This window comes from Nannospalax galili, unplaced genomic scaffold, assembly GCF_000622305.1.
Source record: "Nannospalax galili isolate Female #2095 unplaced genomic scaffold, S.galili_v1.0 scaffold103, whole genome shotgun sequence".
Taxonomy (NCBI): Eukaryota; Metazoa; Chordata; class Mammalia; order Rodentia; family Spalacidae; genus Nannospalax; species Nannospalax galili.
This window is the reverse complement of record NW_008352136.1, coordinates 3,736,590-3,743,180: the sequence shown is the minus strand read 5'-3', so window position 1 is coordinate 3,743,180 and position 6,591 is coordinate 3,736,590. Positions and strand designations below refer to the sequence as shown.

Sequence of the window (6,591 nt, the reverse complement as noted above, 5' to 3'; positions counted from 1 at the left end):
ACATGGTCTCAGAAGTATTTCAACTTGTCCTACGCCATGACTTACTTTGTTTCTCTTGATAATGCTTATCTTTAAGTGTCTTTACCAGATAATTCAGCGACAGAGGACCCTTGGAACTGCCATGGCCCACCTCATGATTACAGACTCTTCCAGGAATATACCCCCTCAGGTTGCCCACACTTGGCTAACCGAATTAGGCAGAGACTAAGACTGTCGTGGGCTGGCATTACCCATGCGGCTGCCCTTAATCATGACGCATTTTTAGCCAAGGATGGGTAAGATGTCCCATGACAAGTACTCCTAAGACAGGACATACACATGGCCAGGTACATGGTCCAATGACAGGCAAGTCGTGGTCAGAGGTAACACAACCTAAGACAGGCAAAAATGCATAAGATTCAAGGAAGGAGATAGCCATCTCTCCTCAGGGAGCTGCCTATGAGGTGGGTAACCTGTGAAATAAAGTCAGTCTGGCCTTAAAATAAAAATAAAAGGGGGATATGTGGGGACCTAAAGGCCCCACCTTGCAGAGGTCTGAGAGAAAGTTACTGGGGCACAGCCTGACTTCTTTTAAAAGTCTGAAGGATACTTCCGCACTGCTGAGGACTGCATGATCAGCGTGTGACCATCCTTAATATACACCCTCGGGGGGGAGGGGGGATTTCCAGATGCCTTTATAAGCTCTGTAACACCTGCAATAAATGAGTCCCTGCTTGACTAGGCTCCCCATTGCGTCTGATTGTCCCTGGCACTGGGGGCAGCATGGGCTAGCGAATGGCACTTACTCATCTCCAATCATTACTGCATGGGGGTCGCTGGCTCAAACCCCCAGCAAAGTGCATGTCACAGTGTTCGGAATTTGCTATTTGTCTTCGATATGATTTATCTTAAATTTCTAGCCTAAGTAGGTGTGCCCTAGAACCTAATGCCCTTCTCCTATGGTCTGCAGCTGTGCTCAATAAAAGGAGGCCACATTTATCACATGGTAGAGCCATGAAAGGAACTTATATCTGTAACAGATCCTGGAAATATACCTTATTACTCAACTTTATAGGTAACTCTGTGTGTGTGTTCGTGTTTGTGTGTGTGTTTGAGGTATATTTGTCCAAGTGTGTATGTACATACCATGTGCATGTGTGGAGGCCAGGGTGCTATGTGTGTTTTCCTCAATCTCTCTGCACCTTGTGTTCTGAGATACAGTCTATCACTGGACTTAGAGCTCATTGATGGCTAGGATGGGTGGTCAGTAAGCACTGGGGACCTGCCCCTAACTGCTCCTCCCCAGTGCTGAGATGCAGATGCACATCCCCACACTCAGCTTTGATGTGAGAATGGGGCTCTGAATTCATGGGGCACGCCCTTGACTGACTGAGCCATCTCCCCAGCCGAATAGGGAATTTTTTAAGCTCTTAGGATTATTATCTAGGGGGAAAAAGTATACTTTATTTACTTTTACCTAAATACCTATGTTCATTTTTGGCTGTAACAGTGGTAGCTGATGTAAACACTTGGCAATCAGGGTGCTTTGGAAATGTTTTCTATCTTCATTAAGTTATGTTTATCCTAAAGAGAAATGTTGAAGTGCTCAGTATTGCTTTTAGAATGATGCATATTTATGATTTAATAGCCTGCCACATTTGAAATGTTTTTACATTTAAGTTTCCAAAATATGGTATTTACATAATTCTTCCTGGAGCATCTGTGTAATTCTCCAACACACTCCCTCTGACGGCTTCATATATATATATATACACATTCCCTTCATCTTCTAATGGCAGATTGTTTACCTCCCCACTCAATCACGGTATTTTAGATGAATTCTGAAATAATTATTGGCTTTTAAAAAGCCATGTAATCAACAGAGAGGTATGGCTGCAAACGAAACGCATATTTCATCAGTTTAAAAATGCACTTGTGCTTCATAGCAAATTTCATATAGATTATTTATACATAGCTTATCAATAAAGGTGGCCTAATTCTGCTACCAAATAAAGAAATCTTGGTGTCATTTTTCAAACTTTGAGGGTGTGAAAGACGTTTCTATTCACGATCGGTACATGATGTAAGTGTCTGTGCATGTATCTCAACGTATTATATACCAATACATAAGGCTACATATTAAATTAGCAGCAGGTTTGCTGTTCATATATTTGCTAAACTAACTTCCTGTCTGTTTGACCCATCTTGGTCCAAAATCTCCCTGGCTGCCATCACTCCTGAACACATTTACTGAATGGCCCACGCCCACTCAGTAGCTATGAGAGAAGACAAAGAATTCTGTACTTTCAATGCATCCTCATAGTCCTCCCATCCCCCATGGCCACTACCTGTATCCCAACACACACATGCACACAAGCACATGCACACACATTCATATATATACACACACATCACACATCCTCTAACCTGTGGTACCCCCACAGAGACCGAATGCTAAAGGCATGGTGATCAGCCTATGACCCTGTTAGGATGTACTTGAGAGACAGGGCTTAGTAGGGAGCATCTGGCCACTGGGGCATGCCTTTGAAGGGGGTATCAAGAATCCAGTCTGTTCCTTCCTCTCCGGTTGCTGGCTGCTTACCATGATAGGAGACGCTTGGTTCCACACATTCTCCTCCGTGCTACTGTCTCACAAGAGGCTCAAAGGTAAAAAGCCAACTGATCACAGGCTAAAATCTCCAAAACTGTGGACTATCATAAATCTCCTTCCAAATACTTTATGTACTTTGTCACAACAGAAAACCATGGCTACGATGCAAAGCAAAGGGTTACAGTGAAGACTGCCTTGCCCATCCTTCTTCTAAATGTATATGCCGATTTCTACTGTTTGTACCTAGATAAATATGTAAGAAAATATGTAAAATTAATTTACCTATAACTATATTCTTAGACACACAATTTTGTTTCCTTCTGTTTGGTCAAAGATCTTAGTGCTCTTTTTCCATGGCCCACAGCCTGAGAACAAAACATTATTATTCATAATAACCTCCATCTTGTACATGTTATTTTCCAAAACATACCTTGGAGTGGGGCAGCGGTCATCATGAGCTTTCTGAGTTATCTCCCCACATGCTCAGCTGATGCCCCCACAGATGTTAGAGTCAGATGTTTTACTCCACTGCATTTAAGTCGTGTCAACAGGAGTCAAGGCTAATAAACCCAAATCCAGGCTATTGAAGAAGTCGGTTTCTTTAAAAACATAAAAAGAAGAATTCATTATTCCTAGTTCCTAGATGAGTACCTAGAAGAGCAGTAAACATTCAAAAACACAGACTGACAGAACGGATTAAAAGAACAATCTTTTTTGCTGTAGGTGGGTGTTACACACGCTATACAAACCACCTGCCACTGAACTATGTCTCCAGCCCTTTCCCTTCATTTTTTGTTCTTTCTTTGGTCTTTTTGAGATAGGGTCTCCCTGTAGCCCCGGCTCTCCTGGAACTCACTATGTAGACCAGGCTGGCCTTGAACTCACAGAGTCCCTTCATTTTTTTAATTTTGAGATATCACCTCACTCATTTGTCAAGCTGGTCTAGAACTCACTTTGTAGATGCGGCTGGCCTAGAATTTACAGTGATCCTCCTGCTTCAGCCTCCTGAGTAGCTGAGATTACCAAACTGAATCCCCAGGCCCATGCAATTTTTTTTTCAAGTTTTGAGATAACATCTCCCCACAGCCAGAGTGGAACTCACTGTGTGGACCACACTGGCCTTGATCTCACAGAGATCCACCTGCCTCTGCCTCCCAAGTGCTGGACCTAAAGGTGTGCACCATCACACCCAGCTTATAGTGCAATCATGATTCAGGTGAAAGTCAAAGGTAGTGAGGAAGAGATGTCTGCCCATTTTCCAGGACAGAATGCTACAGATTCTGAAGACTGCAGAGAATCTGGGAGAACTTGACACCAGGAGCCAACAGATTGACAAGCTTTCCACTAGGGAATCAGAGTCACAATCTGGCTACAGAAACCTAAGTGTGGCTGAGATCAGCCAGTTCAGGAGAGTTCGTGACTTTGACCTTAAGCTGGTCCTTGAGCAGTAAATGTGTGAACCACTGAAGACCTTGCTCTCACCATGTGGCCTTGGTCAGTCTACACAGGAAGCTCAAAGCCTAAAAGGAAACAAAGGGAGAATATGTGTCTTCCTGCTGGTCTGGTACCATCAATACTCTGCTGCCCATAGCAAGCCCACTGAACTGACGTTGGCTTAGGGGGAGTGATGTACAGAAGAAGTCCAATAGAGCACCTTCCCTGTAGAAACCTAACTGGACCTACTGCTGCCTTGAATCAAAGTGTCACCTAGCAAAGTAATCCTCATTGCCTTTTTGGAAATAGGGGGCCCTCAGGGCCGTCCGGGGGAAGGATGCTTAGCGTGTGATCAGTGAGGCCCAGCTTCAGGAAACAGAAAGTCAACGGACCTCACTCTCCCTGACTCAGCATAGCTGACACATCTAGGAACCTTCCACAGAGTCTAACTCCTAACTTGGTGATAAAAATATAGCAAGTTGGGATACAGACCACGTTTCATGCATTTTAATACCTTAATATTTGCGAATTTGCAATGAAATATGAACTCTGTGGTGTTAGCACCCTCACAGGCCGAATGCCTTGGCCATCTGTTCCTCTCTGAACTTCTATACGTCTCTTTTCTCTTCAGCGTTTAACTGTAACTGCCACATTCGTGCTGGTGGCACAGAGTCAAGTCCCTTCTGAAAGCCACTTCCAGGCCTGATGTGGTACATCTGAAATGATGTCCCTTCTCAACTGCTTAAACACCAGGGTTTGTTCAGATGTCTGTTTCTGAATCATACAATTCCATTTCCTCATTTCCAGTTTCATTTTTCACAACAGCTAACCCAGCCTGAAGTCGGGTCCCCAGAACAGCATTTTTCTGTCCTAAATGTCTCGCTCTCCCCTGTCCATCATGGCCAAAGCGTTCCATCACACTATTTTATCACACACTATAACTCTGTCTTCACACAGCCACCTACTGTTTAATTAAATAATTTGTTGACACACTCAGATTTCTGTTTACTCTAGCACAGGAGTTTCAGCCAAGATTATGACATGCAGGCCTGCAGGAGCTGGCTGTGACAAAACGCCACACTGAGGTGCGCTTGTCTGAGCTCGCACACAGGGTTAACCACCTTGGCTTCCTCTCTTCTCTCCTCCCTGTTTCTTCACAGTGTGTAGACGATTATCTATTCTCAACTCTTCCCATCTATTTTTGTTTTCAAATTCTTTGCCCCATTGAACCTAATCATAAGTCTTTATACACTTTAGCAAAATCCCAAACCTACTGCTCCCATTAAAAAATTAACAGAATTGGGCTGAAGAGATGGCTCAGCAGTTAAGGACACTGACTGTTCTTGCAGAAGACCCGGGTTCAAATCCCAGCACCCACATGGCAGCTAACAACTGTCCATAACTCCAGTCCCAGGAGATCTGACAGCCTCTTCTGTCCTCGGTGGGCATTGCATGACACGGGTGCATTTACCTACATGCAGGCATAACACGCATACACACAAAATAAAAATAATAAAAAAAATTTAAACATTTAACTGTCAGTTCTTAAGCACTTGAGTGAGTCCAACTCTTGAGATAGTAGCCAAGTGCTAACTGTGCTCCGGGACATGGCAGGCACTGCGGATGTGAGGCGTCAGTGGCAGTCGCCTTACATTACAGATGATAAAAGATGGGAAGATGAACCTGTTTATTCCTGGACAGACAGGTAGGACCGAAGGTAAGAACAGGATCCACTCAGTTCGACTGGAGGGAGAGCACACTGTTCAAAGGAACTTTCTATGACAACCAAAATAGTCCACATCTACACTGCGCATCACAAGTGGACACACAGGCTATCAGCTTATGGAAGATGACCACATGGAAGCAAGAAACTGATTTTTTCATTTCATAATATGTGTGTGTGTGTGTGTGTGAGAGAGAGAGAGAGAGAGAGAGAGAGAGAGAGAGAAAAAGGGGGGGAGCGTGAGGGAGAGGGGGAGAGCGTGAGGGAGAGAGAGACAGAGAAAAGGTCAAAGACAACCTCATGTGTCATCTCTGGGTGCTGCCAATCTTCTTTTGAGACAGGGACCCTCACTGGCCTGGAGCTCACCAGGCTGGGCTCTGTGGTCAACAAGCCCTGGGGTACCACCTGCCTCTGCCTCCCCAGCACTGAGATTCCAAGCGTGTGTCACCAGGCCCAGTGTTTCTTACATGGACTGTGGGGATCAAACTCAGGTCCTCACAACTGCCAGGCTAGCACCAGCTGAGCCACCTCTCCAGCCCAGTTTCATGTAATTTTAATCAGTCTTTACTTTTTCGTTAGCACGCAAAATGGGCTTCGTTATGACATCTTCAGATAGTTGTGATGCCATAGCTTGTGACCTGTGGGTGGTCTCCTGGCTACACCCCACTTCTGTAGCACAACAATATGGGGTGAAGAAAAAGGACCAGTCTGAGCAATGACATCTGCTGTGACTTTGTCTCAGAGATGCTGGTGGTTAAACAGGCCGCTCTAGAAAACACTTCAACCCTTCAAGTAACTAAAACTCTCAATAGGAGTTAAGAATAAACTAGTCTGGATCTGCGCG

The 6,591-nt window shown here is 44.5% G+C and overlaps 1 long non-coding RNA gene across 1 annotated transcript in view; it reads right to left on the bottom strand.

Annotated features, from left to right (window-relative positions):
- The window catches only part of LOC115066953, a 166,462-nt gene that overhangs the window by 149,480 nt on the left and 10,391 nt on the right, over positions 1-6,591 (bottom strand). The window contains exon 2 of the long non-coding RNA XR_003846393.1: positions 3,021-3,189. This is a non-coding gene — a long non-coding RNA (uncharacterized LOC115066953). The remainder of the gene's footprint in view (positions 1-3,020; positions 3,190-6,591) is intronic.